The sequence below is a fragment of the Dipteris shenzhenensis genome, chromosome 25 (genome assembly GCF_047967505.1).
Source record: "Dipteris shenzhenensis isolate YYH24624 ecotype China chromosome 25, Dip_SZ_1.0, whole genome shotgun sequence".
NCBI classification, from domain to species: Eukaryota; Viridiplantae; Streptophyta; class Polypodiopsida; order Gleicheniales; family Dipteridaceae; genus Dipteris; species Dipteris shenzhenensis.
The window spans coordinates 24,958,360-24,979,698 of record NC_141620.1 but is presented as its reverse complement, the minus strand read 5'-3'; positions in this window follow the sequence as shown (position 1 = coordinate 24,979,698).

Genomic DNA, 21,339 nt, shown 5'->3' with positions numbered 1-21,339 from the left:
GTGGTCAAGTCTAACATCCATCATTCAAATGCATCATGATAATGAAATGTCTCTATAAGAACACTCCTTTTATTCACCAAAGATTGCAGTGTGTAGAAGTACATAGAAAATCTCATGATTGCTCGCAATTGCAACATGGTAGAACCATCACGAGACATAAAGATTGCTTCGAGACGTTGCTTCGATCATACCAACTTGATGATGTCTAGAGCCTCACACATGTAGCTCTCATATCGTCGTTATTGACCATACTCATTGGATATCCTAACCACAAGATTGATCTACCAAGTACATACTGAGCATTCTCCAGGTCTTGAACCTGGATGTGCTCATCTATCATGGGTTGTGCTCTCCCCGTATCTTGGTTAACACCCTCACAAGGTGGATCAAGAGTTGGAGTAGTGCCTATTTTGGCAATGAGATCCTCTTCTGCAACTCCTTGATCAACCCCATAACATTTTCAGGCATATGAATACTGGCATGGTCATGACTCGATGCATCTAGAGTTTGCCTAGTCACAAGTAGTCTTGAGATTGTGGACAAGCATTTCTAATTTGAGGCATTTCTGATTGTGCATTCATAGTGATAACACGTACCCTATTTGTGCTCAAGCCATTGCCATCTCGTCTCCCCCTTCTCTCCAGACCTAAGGCCCTTAGCTTAAGAGTCAAGATTGCTCACTAACAATCACATTCATTGGCACTCATGATCGTGGTCCGCAAGTTCCCCAAAATGCAAGGAGTCAGAGTATAGACCACCCTCAAGAACACACAACAAACACTCACATCCACTAGCCCTCAAAACGTGAAAACGTGACTGTAATCCTTGATTGTAACTATGTTTTTGGTCATTTACAAACAACAATGGAGAATCATTTTTTTGGGTATTGTAACAAAATTTCATTAAAATTTTATAATAGATACATCCATATTCATGAGTCAAGGCTCTCTCTCTCTCTCTCCCTCTCTCTTTCTCTTTTGCACCTAGAGCCCTATAGCCTTGGTCTACCTTGCCATCCAGGCGTAGCCCAAAGGCATTAACCTTGTCCAAGCTACCTATGTCCCTGAAGGTCTAGTAAATTTGCTTGAACCTTTTGACATGGGACACTGAGTCCCCCTCTCCTAAGAAATTGGTAATGAGCTTGGAGATGGTGATTGGATGGCTCCTTGAAGCACTAGTGTAAATGTCATTATGCATCACAAACTTCCAAGTGTATAATGTGTGTCAACTCAACTAGGAGGCTTTGAAGTTTGTAAAAGATTCGCAGGTCCAACATTAGTAAATGGATGGGGAAGGGGCTCATGATCCTTAGATCTAGGCTCAGTAGTCTAAGGGGCTAGCTGAGGGGCCTCGTGTCCAAGTTCAGTGGATTATGGAGGCATTTGAGGTTGGGCCTTAGGGTCCTTTAGTCTTGTCAAAGGGTCCTCATCCTGCTCTAGGGTGAGGTCCTCCATCAATTTTGAGCTCTGTCCCTCATCTAATTTCTTAGAGCTTTCCTTCTCCCTGCTTTTCTCTTGTGGTAATGAGGAGGCATATTGATGGAGATCTATGATCATCCCAGCTTTGAAGTTTGACACAAATTGATCATCATAGCTTTCTTTGGTCATGTGCAAATATGCAAACAAAACTTTAGTTTCATGTTCTGTGTTAAAATTTATGTTATGTATAAATTTTAAATGCATCAATAATGGTACTTATGGGACCCGCTTAATGTCCTCACAAATAAGCCTCCAAAATATACTTGGTGTTTATAAGGATTTTATGAGAGGGAAAAGGATTTTATGTCTTATATCCAAGTGCAGTAGTTCAATTGCACCCAACTTAGATGAATTTTTTTTGCAGAAATCGATTGCAAAAGATAGTCTCTTCAAACCACTACAAGTTGTATATGTGATTAAACTAAACAACTTTCTATAAAAGAAGTAATTTGTTATTTTTAAAAATTGTGATACTTATTTTATGCATTGCAAATTCATTTACAGATCGATCTCTCGATGAGTATATGTAACTGAATTGAAGCAGAAGCATCCTTTTCATGGCAAATGCCATTATAGATAAACTACAATGTCGACTTCATTTGACAAATTTGCTATAAAGATTAGCATTTGTGGATTGAAAATAACAATCTAGCTCCTTATGCAATGTACTTACTAATCACTTACTCTAAATCGTAAGGGATGACAATTAGGGTCACCGATTCAAAATTGTAAAATGTGAACAACTTCACAAGCTGGTCCATCAGCTCCCTGGGATCCCTCATTTTGATGGAGATAGCTGGGTCCACACTATGTACCATACCTTGAATCTCCTCATGTAACTTTTTTTTTAGTAAGCTGCAAATCAACAAAGGAATCTACCCAGGAGTCCTGCAAGGATAACAATATCAGTAACTTGTCCTGCTCTATTTTTTATAGCCTTCTATTAGGATAAAATCTCTCCTTGACTCTGCATATGCAAAACTTTTCCTTACAGCAGGTCCCAGTGTATTTAGATGCTCAAGAACATGTAGGTCTAGCTTTGCAGTATCTATATTAGTGGCTAATGGACGAAGATGCTTGGTGTCCTTATATTTAACACTTATTTCATTAATTTTGGACTCATATGTCTACTTTTGGACTATTACTTAAAATCCTTCCCAAATGAAAAGTTTACTTTATGAAACTGTCATTCGAGAATCAAAAGTTTACTTTCTGGCACTATCATTTTCACATAAGAGATTTCAAAATATCTCTCTACAATGTTGTACAAATAATGCAAAAACTACTATTAAATCCTAAATTTGTATTTCTTGTTTATAAGAATCATATTCTTAAAATAAAAAATCTGAGTTATTAGTTTAAATCCATGAAAAACCGTGCTATTGAGGATTCACAACATTTTAAAAATGTATACACAAGAGACCTGTAAGACTCTTTTTACTTTCAATGCAGAAAACTATAACACTCTTGAATATTCAAGAAATTAAAAGGTTTATATAGACATGAGACATGATGGAAGCCTCTTTTGTACTCCAAAAAATAGCAATAGCTATGCTTGCAATTTTACATTATCATGTCATAAGTTTTACAACAAATATTGCTCTGGATGAGTCTTTGTACAAAGGATCTCCTGTGGCCTTTTCAATAATTTAATTTTTCCTTTACAATGAGTTTAGTACAAATGGGCAATCCAAACATTTGCTTGTTTGAATGTCCTTTTCTATCATGATCACAGAAATGAGGATCCTAACATTTGCTTGTTCAGAATGTCCTTTCTGTAGTCACTTGTCACTTGGGTGCCATCTTCATTCACTCTCATCTGACAACCACCACCACCTTCACTCTTTCTCGATATTTGAATGGTGTTATCATGGGCATTCTTCATTTGCGCTATCTCCTTCTACTTCCTCCCGGGCGAGCATCTTTATGAACTCTGTAATGTGCATAATAATTGGTTGCGGTAATCTTATTTTGTCTTCTACATCATACCCCATGTGCTTCTTTGTTTTCTTTGACCTTGATTTCTAGGATACTATGACTGTCTCTGTGGAAAGTCTTGAAATTGCTTCATGGTTTGGGACCCATTCCTTTTTCAGACAACTACTATACAATGTACTGTTATCTTGGTTCTCCTTCCTACCCCTTGGCTCATACCATACCGTTGTAAATATTGTGGCTCTCCCCCGGTCATCCATGCTCACGTCAACTACTTTCGCAACCCAAAACTTCACGTTCTCATGTTCATCATCCGATGGTCGAACTGCAACAAAACAATGGACATCTATGTCTATTTGTGGCATAAACTCTCTCTTCTTGGGTCCACAATATGGACATGGGAGCAACGATTCAAACTCATTTTCAAAGAGACCACATGCTAGACGCAAGTCATTACCAACATTTGGCCAAAATAAAGGCCGTTCTGCCTTAATATCATCTTCTCGCAGTTTTGCAAGGTCCTTTATCAATTGGTAGGTCTTGCTAATTACAACAGTAGTGTGTTCCTTCCAAGAGGGCTTCCAATCAGGAAATCTCCGGAGCATTTCCTCTTTGTATGCAATAAAAGCTTTTAAGCCTTCTATTTCACCTTTGGATTTCTCGCTGAATTCTTTTATAGGAGCCCATGTTGGATGCATTTCTTTGCTCGAGATTGAAGTTAAGAGAGAGTAAGGTTCTTCAGGTTCCCATTTTGTATCAAGAGAATAGTGTTGCCATTGCATCACTGGTTTTTCATCCTTTAAGAAAAATCGAAAATAGTGTGGAGCGCTATGACCTATCAGGGCATCAGCACCTTTTTGTATGAAAGGTAGAATAAAGCTCTTCCAATCATACATCCTCTCAACCATTGAGCATATTGTTCCTTCCTTACGGCCACCAACTTACCTCCCACATTTTCTTATCAAGTCATCCATTGTCTCCATGTCCTTGTGTTTTAGTTCTCTTGAAACTATGCTAAATACCTGATCGATATCCTTATGTGTGTGCCCAACCAACAAAAACCCAACTTCAATCTCATTGAAGATTCTATGAGCGATTAGCATTGAGCAAAATGCAAAGAAGAGTACATTCTTATTCTCTCATCCGCAATTGTCTGCTTGTACTCTCAAAGTTGCTAGTAGGCGACCTTTTTCTACATGTACATTGTGAATTGCCTTCATAACGGATGTTACAACTTCATTGCTATCGTGTAGATGCAAGGAATCAATCCATATGTCTGCAAAAAACTTAAATCCGTGCACTAACACTCCACATAGATGTGTCTTTAAAAAGTATTTGCCTTGTAGCTTAGGTGGAGTGTTAACGAATCGAGGTAATGTTGTTGTATTTTGATCCATACCATCTACAATAATGCACATGTACTCATTTGGGTGAGAAATAGCTTGCTCCTTCTAAAATGCATATTTTATTCTAGAATGTCGAACAAGTCCATGATGAAATTCTCTCTTTCTTTTGTAAGCTTCTTTTTGTTCTGGAGATGTTGCACTCTCAAGTGCTCGCTTTAGATCATCACAGTCGTTGCACTTTGACATTTTTTGCCTCTTTGGGATTTTAACATGTCCAAAGCTTTTTTTCCAAAGAGTATACAAAGTATGAAACGTTAATGGGTTATTAGCTTCGCTAATTACTCTTCCAAGTAGTAATAAAACAACGTGATCATGTAGTTTACCAAAAAAAATCATTGAAAAAGTGGATAAATGTACTGTTGGTACATAAGATACTACCGATGGTAGTACTCACATTACCGGTGGTAATATTAATTATCCAGGTGTTGTAAATACTGGTGGTAATATACATTGTTGAGATAATTAATATTACTTCCGGTAATGTGAGTACTACCACCGGTAGTGTCTTGTGTACTAGCGGTGCTGTGGGTTGCAGATCCCTAGTTTCCTGCGCACCTTGATTGTATATATTGTTGGAAATGGCGATAGAGGTTCATCATTCGATCTGGTTGTGGTTCATATCCCGATAAACCCTTTGGTAAGTTGGAAAAGAAAGTAAACCATGATTTGGATTTGAATGTTGTAAGGCTAAGTGTGTTAGAGTGAGTCAGCATTCATTATACGTGTGGGTGTGGTTTGCTCCTCTGATTCCTTCCCTCTTGTGGAAATTGTAGAGCATGAACATTGCTTAATGCATTACCATTGCACATGCCGATGGATTGAAAAAAGTATATTTGCAAATGCTTATAGATGCATGGAATTACATGACTTGAGAGATATATACTTTTGATGGTTGGTTGTATTGATTGGTTGGTGAGTCATGACATCAATTTTATGGTTTGGCTTTTGTTTTTGGTTGCATGTGGGGTGAGAATTCACAAACTACATAGATTGTGGAAGACACTATTCAAAAAATTTAGACTTTCTTGCTTTGTTTGGACTTTTTTAATGAACTGGGGACCTCCACTCAATATCACTTTGTAGAATCCAAAATTTGGTAACTTTGGAACACTACATGGGTTATCTCCACATAAATATGGTCAAATAAAGCTAAAACTTCCCAACGTTGTAAGTGGTGGCCTAATATAGGAGACCAAGAAGGCTACCCATATAGAAGGTTCAGAAGGCTACTCGTATAAATTGAGTTTTCATCCTTTACTTATTTGACCAAGAAGGCCATCTTCTTTTTCCTCTTATTTCTCACCCTTCCTCTCTTTTTCCCCTCTTTTCCACTCGTTTTTTCCTTCTCTTCTGTCTTTTTTCCTCCCTTCCCATCTTGTTTCCCCTCTCTTTTTGCATTCTTTTTGCATTTTTGCATTGTTTTCCATATTACATTCTTTTCGCATTTCTACCCTATTTCTGCATTCTTTACTACATTTCCACATTCTTTTCCATTCTTTTCGCATTCTTTCCACATTTCCACATTCTTCACCGAGCATCGAGCACGGATAGTGGGAGCGGCAGTTGAGCATCATTTTGCAACAGTGGGTGCAGATAAGTTCCGAAGTAGCAAGCTATAGGTGACTAGCAATGAGCACACCGAGTGTGTGCTAAAATGGAAGGTGGTTCTTAGGTAAAAACTAAGTTATAAAAAGGGAGAAGAGGACAAGAGATCATTGCATCGGGTCCTCTCCCTCCAAAAAGAGTTGATAGGTTAGGGAGTGTTCATTGCAAGTCGAGGCGACTTGGTTGTACAGAGTGATTCTGATTGAACAAATGAACAATGATCTCTCTCTTCTTGGTTTTCACTTATTGTGTACTTCACTTTGTGTCAAGTGTGGATAACAACTTGGTATTCTCCCATCATCACATCTTCTCTCTTTCTCTCCCGCTTTCCTCTTTTCCAATGTCTCCTTCCTTTCCCTCTTCTTCTCTCTTTCTTTCACTCTTTTTCCCTCTTTCCTTTCCCTCTTCTTCTCTCTTTCCCCCTTCTCTTATGCTCATGCATAAACATAAGCATGAGCATAAGATAAGAAGACATATGCTCTTTCTCTTTCTCCTTTCCCTCTTCTTCTCTCTTCTCCTCCTTTCCCCCTCTTTTCCCTCTTTCCTTTTCCTCTTATTCTCTCTTTCCCCCTTCTCTTATGCTCATGCATAAGCATAAGCATGAGCATAAGATAAGAACACATATGCTCTTTCTCTTTCTCCTTTCCCTCTTCTTCTCTCTTCTCCTCTTTTCCCCCTCTTTTTTCCTCTTTCATGCTCATGTTCTTATGCTCATGCATAAGCATAAGTTAAGCATGAGCATATGTCTCCGTCTCTTATGCTTATGCATAAGACTGCTCTTATGCATAAGCATAAGCATGAGCATAAGAGAAGGAGATATATGCTCATGCTTATGCTTCTTTCCCTCTTCTTCTCTCTTTTCCTCTTCTTCTCTTTTCCAAACTTTCTTTTCCCTCTTTCCTTTCCCTATTCTTCTCTCTTCTCCTCTTTTCCCCTCTTTTTTTCCTCTTCTTCTCTCTGAATCTCCTCTTTTCCCCTCTCCTTTCCCTCTTCTTTCTCTCTTCTTTCTCTCTTCTTCCTCTTCTCTCCCTCTTCTTCCTCGTTCCTTTCCCTCTTTCCTTTCCCTCTTCTTCCTCTTCTCGTCCACTTCCTCTTTTCCCTCTTCTTCCTCTTCTTTCCCTCTTTCCTTTCCCTCTTCTTCCTCTTCTCCTCCACTTTTTCATTTCCCTCTTCTCTCCCTCTTCTTTCTCCTTCTCTCCCTCTTCTTCCTCCTTCTCTCCCTCTTCTTCCTCTTCCTTTCCCTCTTTCCTTTCCCTTCTCTTTCCCCCTTCTCTTATTCTCTCTTCTTTCTCTCTTCTTCCTCTTCTCTCTCTCTTCTTCCTCTTCTTCTCTTTTCTCCTCTTTTCCTCTCTCCTTTCCCTCTTCTTTCTCTCTTCTTTCTCTCTTCTTCCTCTTCTCTCCCTCTTCTTCCTCTTTCCTTTCCCTCTTTCCTTTCCCTCTCCTTCCTCTTCTCGTCCACTTCCTCTTTTCCCTCTTCTTCCTCTTCTTTCCCTCTTTCCTTTCCCTCTTCTTCCTCTTCTCCTCCACTTTCTCTTTTCCCTCTTCTCTCCCTCTTCTTCAGATTCCTCTTCTCTCCCTCTTCTTTAGATTCCTCTTCTCGTCCACTTCCTCTTTTCCCTCTTCTTCCTCTTCTTTCCCTCTTTCCTTCCCCTCTTCTTCCTCTTCTCCTCCACTTTCTCATTTCCCTCCTCTTCCTCTTCTTTAGATTCCTCTTCCTCTTCTTCCTCCTTCTCTCCCTCTTCTTTCTCTTCCTTTCTCTCTTTCCTTTCCCTTCTCTTGCCCCCTTCTCTTATTCTCTCTTTCCCCCTCCTCTTATTCTCTCTTCCTTCTCTCTTCTTCCTCTTCTTCTCTCTTCTCCTCTCTTCCCCTCTCCTTTCCCTCTTCTTTCTCTCTTCTTTCTCTCTTCGTCCTCTTCTCTCCCTGTTCTTCCTCTTCCTTTCCCTCTTCTTCCTCTTCTTTCCCTCTTTCCTTTCCCTCTTCTTCCTCTTCTCCTCCCCCTTCTCTTTTCCCTCTTCTCTCCCTCCTCTTCAAATTCCTCTTCCTCTTCTTCCTCTTCCTCTTCCTCTTCTTCCTCTTCTCTCCCTCTGTGCCTATGCCTATGCCTATGCCTGTGCTTATGTTTGTTTTTTTGTTTTTTGTTTTCGTGTTTGTGTCTATGTTAGACATGGGATCACATCACTCATCCGACGAGTACGGACAGCCTCACAGGAGGAGATCTCACGATCTATATGCTCCATGTGGGGGTTAAAGGTCACTATGCCTTTACCCTGGTTATGTACAATACTCAAACACATATATAAATGAATGAAAAAGAAGATTAGGGTGGTTCTGCACCCACCAAAACTTGTCTGGCTCTCTGTCTCTCTCTCTCCTTGTGGGGGTTAAAGGTCACTATGCCTTTACCCCGGTTATGTACAATACTCAAACACATATATAAATGAATGAAAAAGAAGATTAGGGTGGTTTTGCACCCACCAAAACTTGTGTGGCTCTCTGTCTCTCTCTCTCCTTCCGTTCTTGTTTCTGTTGAGAGCACTCTCAATCGGTATTAGAGCCTGGGTGATCTAGCTAAGCGTGCGTGAATGCCTGGAAGCTCAGCAGCTCTCTGGGAGGAAGGAGAAGCCCTGTGGGAAGCTTTGTGGGTGACTTTACTCGCATCTGAGTGTGCAGAGACCTTGAAGGAACCTTTGGAAAAGTCACTTTGGCTTTGCGAAGTGGTTTTGAGAGCCTATTAAGTGTTTTCAAAGAAAAAGTCGTTTTTTGAGCTTTTCCCTATTCCGTTCGATGACAGAGACTCCGTATTGACTTGTAGAGGCAACTATTGCTTGCTTTTGGTGTCCACTTCACTTCAAGAGCTTGGAAACACCTTCATTCTTGAATCTGGGATCATTTCATTGGATTTTTGACTCACTGTGTCAGTTTCTGCGTTTTTTGCCCGGGTGTTGGAACTCAAGTTTGGAGCAACCATTTGCAGATCTGTCAGTTCCGATGGACTCAGGAGGTCTTAAAACTTCTATGTTGCTCATCATTCGCACTTCGGTGGGGTTTACAAAGAGCTCTGTTTCCAAAAACGTTTTTCAATCCATGTGTTGGACCCAGTGATTGAGACCACGATTTCCAAAACCGTCTGTCCCATTGCATTTCGGACGCCCAAAAACCCCTACCTGTCAGTTCTTGTGCGATTCGGTGGAGGATTTTCAGAGTTATAGATCTCTGTGTATTCGATTTCGTCTCTCTGTTATGCATTTTTCATTCTAAGGTTTTGAAACCTTAGATTTATGCCACATGGCAGTGGATAAGTGTTGACTCCCATTTCTCACTCATCGGTTGGGATTTTGGAGTTCTGGCAGAAGAGAGATAGTTGCAGATTTTCTTGCCGAGTCTGATTATGCAATGGCGCCCATGTTTTGAGGCATCTCAGGTTCTATTTTCAGTAGCGGTCATTACCGTGGGACTATGATTTCTTGAGCATACCTTATGCAGATCACTCTGGTTGTAGTTTGAGCAGTGTGTGCTCATTCATGGTATGCATTGGGTTGCAGTGGATGATTTATAGGCCATTTGGATGCATTGCGGTCCTTATTGGATGCGCTGATAGGCCCGAATTGCCTTGTGGGATGCTATTTTTATGGACGCTTTGCACATGGATGCTATTTTATGCTGAGGGACAGCTTTGACACATTGCAGGTGATGCACTGATAGTGCTATGCTCTCTTGGATGAGATATTATTGATGCATATGCCAGTGGACAGTGTTTATGCTTGAGTCATTTGGCACTTATTGGCATTTTCTTTTGGGCGAGATTTGCTCATATGGATGCATAGTATATGCACATGAGTCAGATGCATCTTTTGATGCTTTGAGCTTTGAGTTTTGGTGATATTTCACTCTATTGTGGCATACACATTTGGGTGCACCTAGTATTTGGTGTGATTCTCTCTTGCAGGCACTAGCATTTGGGATTTTGTTTCATTTGCATCATGTCATCCTCTTCCATGTCTAAAAAAGAGTTTTTCAGCATTAAAAAGTTTGATGGGACAAACTTTTCTTTGTGGATGATGCTTTAAGCTTTGAGTTTTGGTGATATTTCACTCTATTGTGGCATACACATTTGGGTGCACCTAGTATTTGGTGTGATTCTCTCTTGCAGGCACTAGCATTTGGGATTTTGTTTCATTTGCATCATGTCATCCTCTTCCATGTCTAAAAAAGAGTTTTTCAGCATTAAAAAGTTTGATGGGACAAACTTTTCTTTGTGGAAAGAACAAATAAGGGATGTGCTTATTCAAAAGAAGCAAATTAAACCCTTGGCAGGGATTGAAGCTAAGCCCGCAAATATGTCTGAGGATGATTGGAATGAGTTGGATGCATTAGCAAAGTCTACTTTTAAACTTCATCTTGCAGAGTCAGTTTATTTCACAGTAGTAAATGAGCAGACTACAGAAGATTTGTGGAAGAAATTGTGTGCCACTTATGAGAAGGAAACTGCCTCTAATAAAGTTTACCTCATGAAGATGTTGTTTGAGCTGTAGATGAAGGAAGGGGTCTCCATTGCTTCTCACTTGAATGAATTCAATATTATTTTCAGCCAACTTCAGGCTCAGAAAATGAATTTTGATGTGGAGACTAAGGCAATATTTCTCTTATGTTCATTGCCATCTGTGGGGGTTAAAGGTCATTGTGCCTTTACCCCGGTTATGTACAATACTCAAACACATATATAAATGAATGAAAAAGAAGATTAGGGTGGTTCTGCACCCACTAAAACTTGTGTGGCTCTCTGTCTCTCTCTCTCCTTCTTCCATTCTTGCTTCCGTTGAGAGCACTCTCAACTGGTATCAGAGCCCGGGTGATCTAGCTGAGTGTGTGTGAATGCTTGAAGCTCAGCAGCTCTGTGGGAGGAAGGAGAAGCTTTGTGGGTGACTTTACTTGCATCCGAGTGTGCAGAGACCTTGGAGGAACCTTTGGAAAAGTCACTTTGGCTTTACGAAGTGGTTTTGAGAGCCTGTTAAGTGGTTTGAAAGAAAAAGTCGTTTTTTTGAGCTTTTCCCTGTTCCGTTCGATGACAAAGACTCTGTATTGACTTGTAGAAGAAACTATTGCTTGCTTTTGGTGTCCACATTACTTCAGGAGCTTGGAAACACCTTCATTCTTGAATCTGGGATCATTTCATTGGATTTCTGACTCACTCTGTCAGTTTCTGCGTTTTTTGCCCGGGTGTTGGAACTCAAGTTTGGAGCAACCATTTGCAGATCTGTCAGTTCTAGTGGACTCAGGAGGTCCTAAAGCTTCTATGTTGCTCATCATTCGCACTCCGGTGGAGTTTACAAACAGCTCTGTTTCCAAAAACGTTTTTCAGTCCGTGTGTTGGACCCAGTGATTGAGACCACGGTTTCTAAAACCGTCTGTCCCATTGCGTTCCGGACGCCCAAAAACCCCTACCTATCAGTTCTTGCACAATTCGGTGGAGCATTTTCAGAGTTATAGATCTCTGTGTATTCGATTTCGTCTCTCTGTTATGCATTTTTCATTCTAAGGTTTTGAAACCTTAGATTTATGCCACATGGCAGTGGATAAGTATTGACTCCCATTTCTCACTCATCGGTTGGGATTTTGGAGTTTTGGCAGAAGAGAGATAGTTGCAGATTTTCTTGCCGAGTCTGATTATGCAATGGCGCCCATGTTTTGAGGCATCTCAGGTTCTACTTTCAGTAGCGGTCATTACCGTGGGACTATGATTTCTTGAGCATACCTTATGCAGATCACTCTGGTTGTAGTTTGAGAAGTGTGTGCTCATTCATGGTATGCATTGGGTTGCAGTGGATGATTTATAGGCCATTTGGATGCATTGCGGTCCTTATTGGATGCGCTGATAGGCCCGAATGGCCTTGTGGGATGCTATTTTTATGGACGCTTTGCACATGGATGCTATTTTATGCTGAGGGACAGATTTGACACATTGCTGGTGATGCACTGATAGTGCTATGCTCTCTTGGATGAGATATTATTGATGCATATGCCAGTGGATGGTGTTTATGCTTGAGTCATTTGGCACTTATTGGCATTTTCTTTTGGGCCAGATTTGCTCATATGGATGAGCAGACTACGGAAGATTTGTGGAAGAAACTGTGTGCCACTTATGAGAAGGAAATTGCCTCTAATAAAGTTTACCTCATGAAGAGGTTGTTTGAGCTGCAGATGAAGGAAGGGGTCTCCATTGCTTCTCACTTGAATGAATTCAATATTATTTTCAGCCAGCTTCAGCCTCAGAAGATGAATTTTGATGCGGAGACTAAGGCAATATTTCTCTTATGTTCATTGCCATCCTCATGGGATACCTTCCGTACAGTTGTCAGTAACTCTGCACCTGGTGGAGTACTGAAATTTGATGATGTTGTAGGTAGCTTGTTGGCCTAGGAGATTAGACGGAAGTCTATGGATGGCAACAAGCAAGATGCAGCCTTAAATGTGCAAAGGGGCAGATCACAGTTCAGGGGGAAGTCCCAAGAAAGAGGGAAGTCTCGTAGCAAATCCAGGGCACGGAACATTGAGTGTTACCATTGTGGCAAGAAGGGCCATATGAAAAAGGATTGCTACAAGCTGAAAAGAGAGCAAAAGTATAAGAAAAAGAATGCAAATTGGGGTGCAAATCAAAAGGAAGAGAGTCCAAGGGAGGACAAAGGAAAAGTAAAGATCGAGGAGATCAATGCAGTCACACATGATAGTGACAATGACGTTCTCTTCATGTCTAGTTTATCTACAGAGTTGCTTGCCACTTCAGATGATGCATATTCCCAGGATTGGATTTTGGATTCTGGTGCTTCATTCCATGTTACTCCCCATAGGGAATGGTTCTCCACTAATGACAGTGGAAAGACAGATTGTGTGCATCTTGGAAATGACTATGCATGTGACATAGTGGGAGCAGGTGTGGGAGCAGGTGACATAAAGTTTTCTTTTGCAAATGGGTCTGCATTTGTTTTGAAACATGTGAGACATGTGCCTAAGCTGACCAAGAGTCTTATTTCAGTGGGTCAGCTAGATGATGTTGGTTTTCACACCACTTTTGGCTTTCAGAGTTGGAAAATTCAGAAGGGCTCTATGCTTTTGGCCAGGGGTGCCAAGTGTGGGACTTTGTATCCCTTACATGTACCAGGGGTATTTGATCATGTTGTTGCAATAACCGAGCAGCCAAGCACTTCTTTGTGGCATTGCAGGTTGGGGCACATGAGTCAGAATGGAATGAAACTCTTATGCCGTTTGGGTTATGTACCGCATTTGAGTTTCTCTGATTTTGAATTTTGTGAGCACTGTCTCTATGGAAAGCAGACTAAATCAGCCCATAAAATAAGGGGAAAGAAAGAGTTTGAAATGCTTGATTTGGTGCATTCATACGTATGTGGTGTTATGGATAAAATTGTCTAAGGAAAAAGGCATTAATATGTATGTGTGTTTGTATATGTGACAATAGTATAATAAAATATGGTGTGCATAGGGCCCAAGGTTGAGGTGGCAGGGCATGACCATGTGCCACCCTTCCATGTAAGAGGACCCATAAGGTGTGTTGTACATAATCCATGATAGTAATATTATAAAATGCAAGGTGGCATGGCTCCTCCATGTGCCACCCCTCCACCTAGGCTGCATTTAGTGAGATATGGCTCAAAGTCCATGGGAGAAGCAATATAAAATAGGTGGAGATAGATATTATATTGAGTTATTCCCTCCATATGGGATAGGCCCATGTGGGGGAGGTATAGAAGGACCAAGAGAGCTAGTTAAATAATGGGGAAAGTAGGATGAGGTGGCAAGATTCCTTGTGCCAACCCTCCACTTGTCCTCCTAGAGGTTTGAACATATTATAAAATTGGAAAGAGACCAAGGGAGTATCATAGACTTGAGATATGGGGCTTGATTTATGTGGAAAATTGAGGCAAAGGGTTGTCGCACACAATTGAGAGTGCGTAACCGCCTAGCCCACATGGGAGACTTTTCCACACACACCATGCATGTGGGAGGATACATTAATGAGGAGAGACCCCCTCTCTTGGCTATAAAAGGAAGGGGCTATTCCTTGATGAGACACGCTCATTCTTGTAAAGCCACCTAGCTAGTATTTTGATATTTCCCTCTCATCCCTTCTTTCAAATAAAGTATGGTTCTCTTCCCTTGATGTCTACATCTCAACATTCCTCCTCCTATTATGTACATGCTTCTCTTCCCCCTCTCCTTTTCTCCGTGTGTCATAGTCTCCCTTTTCCTTCCCTCCACTTCTAATTCCTTTTTCACCCCTATGACATCCCTTCGCCCTCATGATCTCCTTTTCTCTATGGCCTTTGAGCGTCGCCATACTTAGCCTCTAGCCTCTGGTCTCGATTACTTTTTCGGCTAAAAGTTTTGGTGTGGCTGCTGGGATACGAATCTCCACGGCTAGTGGCAAATCTTCTACTCGTACGGGTTACATCTACAAAACTATACCATTTGTGCTCTTTCTAAGCTACTGCGCGTGCATTCGATTCGCACGTCTCCTGTGCGACAGTTTTTTCTGGGCTATTGCAACTTCTGGTCGCGGGCAGTTTTCTGCGCGACAGTTCTCTGGACTGCTGTGGCTTCTGGTTGCGGACAGTTTTCTGAGCCCCTGCAAAACTGTAACAGCAGATCCCACGCCCCCTCCCTCTCTTCTCTTCTTCTTTTTCTCCTTCTGTTTCTCTTCTCCTCTCCTCTCTTTTTATTAAAGAGTAGGATTGAAACCCAAGACCTCCCCCTTCACAAAAGAAAGTCTTATCATTGGGCCAACAAGTTGGAAGTGGTAAAAATGTAATGATTTTTGTTCATATATTGAAATCGCGGGAACTATAACTCTCTAACCGTAGGGAGTTTGCTCTTGCTGTAAAAAGCAAAAATACTTCATTTTATGTGCTCTATCCACATCTCTTGCTAGATCGCCGATTCAGAACTTCTCCAAGCTCACTTCATGGACGCACGCCACACGAGAAGGGTGGACATTTATGTCACTTCTCGACGAGTTTAAGGAATTGGTGCCTGTTCGTCCGCACCTTACGGCTGCCAATGCACGAGATGTCTTCCTTGATCTTCATGTCGACCTTCAACGGCTGATTATCCAGTACATTATTGAAGGAGATGACGAGTGGAATGATACACCGTGGATTATTCATGGTGAAGAACTACTGATACGCTGGGAAGATTTTGATTTTACTTCTACTCATTGTGCGGTGATCGAACTGCTTGCTGCCTCAGAGGTAATTAAAACGGTGTCCTTCCTCGAAGGGTGGGATGCTCCCCAAGCTTGGGGAGAGATCTGGTGCATCTGCTTGTTGATTCCTGTGGATAAGCTCGTCCTGAATGGTTTATTCACAATCTCATTACAAAGGTTTCTAGGCCTCGGCTATGGTTGGTAATGTTTTGACCAAGGAATCCATTTGTACCTAATCAGCCTTTTGTGCCTCATTTCGTGCTTCAAATTGTAATTCTTTTTGGGCTTAAGATAAACTATCAACAAAGGATTGCAAGTTTATTTGGTGCTGAACTTTTGGCTCAAGTGTTGAATTCTCCCCACCCTCTCCTCCTACCTATCTTGGACTACCGAGAAACTTGGGATGTCCGAATTTTAGTCTTGGTGTGATGACATCTTGGATTCTTCAATTTGATGGAGCTTACAAACCTTCGATCAAGGCGGCTGGCGTGGGTGTGAAGCTCACTTCACCAGGTGGTGAAGAGTATTGTTACAGCAAGTCTTCACCTGCAAGCACTTGCAATCAAGCTGAGTACTCGGCGCTCATTTTTGGGCTACAAAAGGCACAAGAACATCAAGCCAAGCAATTGGAGGTGCAAGGAGATTCTCAACTAGTGTGTGAACAAGTTAGTGGAAGGTGGAAGGTGCAGAGCAAAGGCTTGGTTCCACGACATCAACAAGCCTTGGAACTTTGCAACCAATTTGAAGAGGTAAAAATTCAGCATATCCCTCCAGCTCGAAATCTTGTTGCTGATTTCTTGGCACGTGAAGCTTGTACTTCAATCACGCATGACGCGAGTGGAAGCGCCACCCCAACAAAGCCGCAAGCCACGAAGGAGGGTGATCATTTGTAAGGAATGCAAAGGTTGTGGTCATCATGAAACTAAGTGTTGGGCATACTTGATACGAGTTCACCGACTTTGGAAGATCATCAGGAGGGTTCTCAAGGACATTGCTCAAAAGAAGGATGCCAGACCGCGCACCCCTTGAAGAAATAGCATGGCGACTACAAGAACTGGACGAAGCTGAAGGTGATGTGCAAGCTCTCCAACTGTTGACATTTGTCATGGCATTCTTGTTTGCCTTGATGAACAACCTCCTGCAACGCCGCGCCTCTAACCCTCGCTTGTAAAGATCGATGTGATATCATGAGGGTTGGTCCTTTTAAGATTGTCTATGTGCTATTCTATGCGGAAGATTCTTCTCGTGTAATATTTCACACTACACCAGTCACATCCTATCCCGCCTATGTGTGCTTTTTGGATGTATCTTCACCCGATTTTCAGTTCAAGCTTCCTCTTACTATTGTTCGTCCATAGATAAGCCCCTCTTTTCCATCTTCCAAGCATGGCTGACATTCTTGTGTTTTGTGGACGGGTAGAAGAAAATCCAAATGAGTATCTTGTGGCCTTCAAGCGCCGTTGTGTTTCTCTCAACTTTCTTACTGAAGACAGATGGCTATTGGTTCTTCCCACATTTCTAGAGGGTTTGGCTCAAGTGTGGTATGAGAAGCAAACCGAAGACATTCGCCAAAGCTGGCCAAGGTAGACAGCAGCAATGATTGAGTATTTCGGCAAAGAAGAGGAGCCGGAGAATGTGTACCTGCAGGTGGCAAACTTGAAGCAATCAGAAGGTGAGACAGCACGTCGATATGTGGATCGAGCGGCCGTGCTCCTGGACCGTTTGATTGCCACACAGGAGGACAATGCCGGATTTCGAGCTGGAATGACTCAGCATGTGCTGGGCTACCTTGTAGCAAGAGCGAGTGATGAATTCCGCCTCAAGCTTAAATGGGAGAATCCAAAAACTATGGTGCTAGCACATGAGATTGCTCAAAAGTTTGATAAAGTTCAATCTGACCCCGCTTCAAAGAAGACAATTGTCCCTCCGCATCCCCCTCAATTCCAGCAACAACCTGGGGGGTCTAACTCAGGGGCATACCCCCACCCCTCATCAGGGATGTATCCACCGCCTCCACCTCAAATGTATGGTCCTCCCTTAGATGCTTACCCTCAACAAGGTGGATATCCTCACCCTCCGCCTCGAAGATTTCCCCAGCCTCGACCACGAGCCCCCCTCCTCTCTACTCCCGTGGCCCCTCCAACTAAAGAGCCCCCTCCTACAATAGAACCTAGAGTCAATGACCTGGCCAAAGCCCTGAATGATCTTTGGCTTGAGATGGTGGGCATCAGAAATCAAGCCAACCACCCTCCAAGAGACTGTGCTAATGTTGTATGCTACGAGTGCCACCAGAAGGGTCATTATCGCACAGAATGCCCTAATATTCCAAGGGTGAATCTTCTAAGTGAGTCGGGCACTGAGGATTCTGATGTAGAGATCCTTAATCTCGGGAAAAGAAGTCGTGCCACCTCGGACCCCTCTCCAAACCCGGGCCGCCCTAGGAAGAAGGTGTCCTTCTCAGAGCCCTCAGATGCTGAGATGGCAGACCCACCAACCGAGAAGACTAAAAGATCTCGCAGGAGTAAGTGGTCACCCTCGGATTTTCCCATCGGCTCAGGGCAAGAGGACTATTTGGTCGTTCAGGACCTTGCTCATCAGTCTTTGAGCATCACACTCCCTCAACTAATAGCATTAAGCCCTAAGGTGAGACGTGAGCTACAGCAAGGTCTCTCAACAAGGAAGAGCAAGAAAAAGGGAAAGGTACGAGAGGTATCTTCTATCTCTGAAGAAATTGATCGGCACCCGCATACAGTAGATGTCATCATAGATAATTGCCATGTCAAAAATGTGTGTGTTGATGGGGGAGCTGCATGTAATATCATGGTGCCTCGAATCATGAAGAAATTGAATTTGAAATGTACAAGGCGTTCCTCCACTCAAATCAAGGTAGCAGATCGTCGACGACTCGCCACCATGGGAATCATTGAGGATTTGCCCATCACTGTCAATGGGTTGACCACCACTGTCAATTTCTATGTAGTGGACATTGAAGATACAGGCAGAAGTTACGCAGCCATACTCGGGAGACCATGGTTGAGAAAGAGTGATGCAGTCAGCTATTGGAAGACAGGACACATGTCTTTTGGTGCTTCCAAGGAGAAGATCCCGGTGCAACCTGGTGCCATGGAACCGGAAGAAGAAGAGGAGCATGACAGTGATACTCTCTCATCCTCAGTGTCTGAGTCCATGGAAGAATCAAACGGGGGGGAGGAATTCTCAGAAGAGGAAGTTTACATGATGGGGGTGTCTTCGACCCTGCCACCTGCAGAAAAGATAACAGCTAGTCCTCAACAGCTCGAATCAATGCTTTCTCCAGACCTCACTCCAGGTGAGAAAGATGAGTTTCTTGAAATGTTCAAAGATGAGTTGCAAAAGCTTGTAGAGGCGGGGTTTATTGTTCTGGTTCACAATACTGAATGGGTTTCACCAGTGGTAGTCATCCCAAAGAAAAACAACAAGTGGCGGGTCTGCATCGACTATAAGAAGCTCAATGCTGCCACCAAGAGAGATCATCATCCTCTGCCCTTTCAAGACCTCATTCTTGAGAAGGTAAGTGGTCATGAGATGTATACTTTCTGTGATGGTTACTCTGGGTTTTATCAAATCAGAATTGCCGAGGAAGATATGCTTAAAACCACATTTGCCACGCCCTGGGGGACATTTGCATTCAAAGTAATGCCATTTGGCCTCACCAATGCTCCTGCTACCTTTCAAAGATTTATGCAGATGGTGTTTGCTCCTTATTTGGGGGATTTCTTGGAGGTGTTTTTAGATGATTTCTGTATATTCTCGTCACGTAAGGAGCACATCATGAAGGTTAGATTGGCCTTCCAAAGGGTCAATGATGCAAATGGCAGTCTCAACCCTGAGAAATGCACCATTGGAGCCACTCAAGGGAGGTTATTGGGACATGTTGTCTCATCCAAGGGCATCAAGCCTGACCCCGAGAAGGTAGAAGCCATCCTCAAGCTCTCCCCACCTACAACCAAACGTCAGGTATGCTCATTTGTCAATCTAGTAGGATACTATCGCCGCTTCATTGATCAATATGCTGCTTTGACACGGCCCATGACTATGCTATTAAAAGATGGGGTTGATTTCTCTTGGGATGAGGATTGTGATCATGGGTTTGCACAAATCAAGAATGCTCTGGCTTCAGAACCCATTCTACGCAATCCAGACTGGTCAAAGACCTTCTATATCAATCCTGGGTTTGGTGAGCACACTCTGGCAGGTATTCTTCTCCAACAAGGGGAGGATCGGTTCATGTACCCCGTTCGATTTGCTTCTCGACAATTGCTCGACACTAAGCGACGCTATTCAGAGGCTGACAAGCATGCATTGTCTTTGGTGTTTTGCATTGAGAAATTTAAGCATTATGTGGCTGGAAAGTCCTTCTTTATACTCACTGGCACTGGTCTTGCAAAGCAGGTTCTTCAATCACCAAATCCCATGGGCCGGTTGGCCAAATGGTTGGTAGTTCTACAAGAATATGATTTTTATTTCAAAATTGTAAAAGGGGGTTGTTCCAACTTGAAGAATGCTTTGATTGATTTAGAGGAGTGCCTTGATGTAACCCTTGTAGCAGCCATAGAAGTTGGGGATCCTTGGTATGGTGGTATCTACAAGTTTTTGACTGCTTTCTCCTTTCCTTCAGAAAGTACTAGCTATGAGAGAAAGAAGATCCGCAAAGATAGTAGGCGCTACACCCTCCTTGATGGGGTGTTGTATCGTCAAGGCATGGATGGGGTACTCAGACGGGCCATTGATGTAGATGAAGTGCCTAAGGTATTGAAGCATTATCATGATGGATTTTGTGGAGGCCACTATGCTAGTGACTATACAGCTAAGAAGATTTTACATGCTGGATACTATTGGCCGACCTTGTTCAAGGATGTCACTTTGTATTGCAAAACCTGTGAACCATGTCAATTCTTTGGTAGGAAGGATTTGCGTCCTAGGCAACATCACCCAGTGATGTCCATCCATCCGTTTCAGAAGTGGGGAATAGATTTTGTCGGACCCTTGCCCATGACTGCCCGCAAAAAGAAGTATCTTTTGCTACTCAGTACGTCACTAAGTGGGCTGAAGCTATCGCCCTCTCTGCTGCAAATGGCAAGGCAGTTTCAAATTTCATATTTGAATGTATCTGCACAAGGTTCGGGACCCCCATGGAGATAGTCTTTGACCATGGGAGTCCATTCTTAAATGAAGCAATGGAGTTACTCATGGATCGCATGGGTATTGAACATCACACTTCTAGCATCTATTATCCAGCATCCATGGGTCAAACAGAGTAGACCAATGGCCTCCTTTGTAAAACCATGGGAAAAATGGCCGCAAGGAACAGGAGCCAATGGGATCAGAAGGTCACTGAAGCCATGTGGGCTTACAACATCACTCATAAAACATCTACAGGTCACACCCCTTTTGAGTTGGTGTATGGTACTGAGGCAGTTTTACCACTAGAGATAGAGATTCCGGCCTTGAGATTAGCACAGGAACAGAGGATGACCGAAGATGAACATGTAGAGGCCAGATTGGTACAACTTGAGAAGTTAGATGAGACCCGATGCCTTGCACTACACCAAACAGAGATCCAAAAGAATCGACAAAAGGCCCGATTGGATGCTAAGATTCGCAAAGGATGGGAAAGACACTTTGTTGAGGGGGATGTTGTGCTATGCTTTGATAACAGATT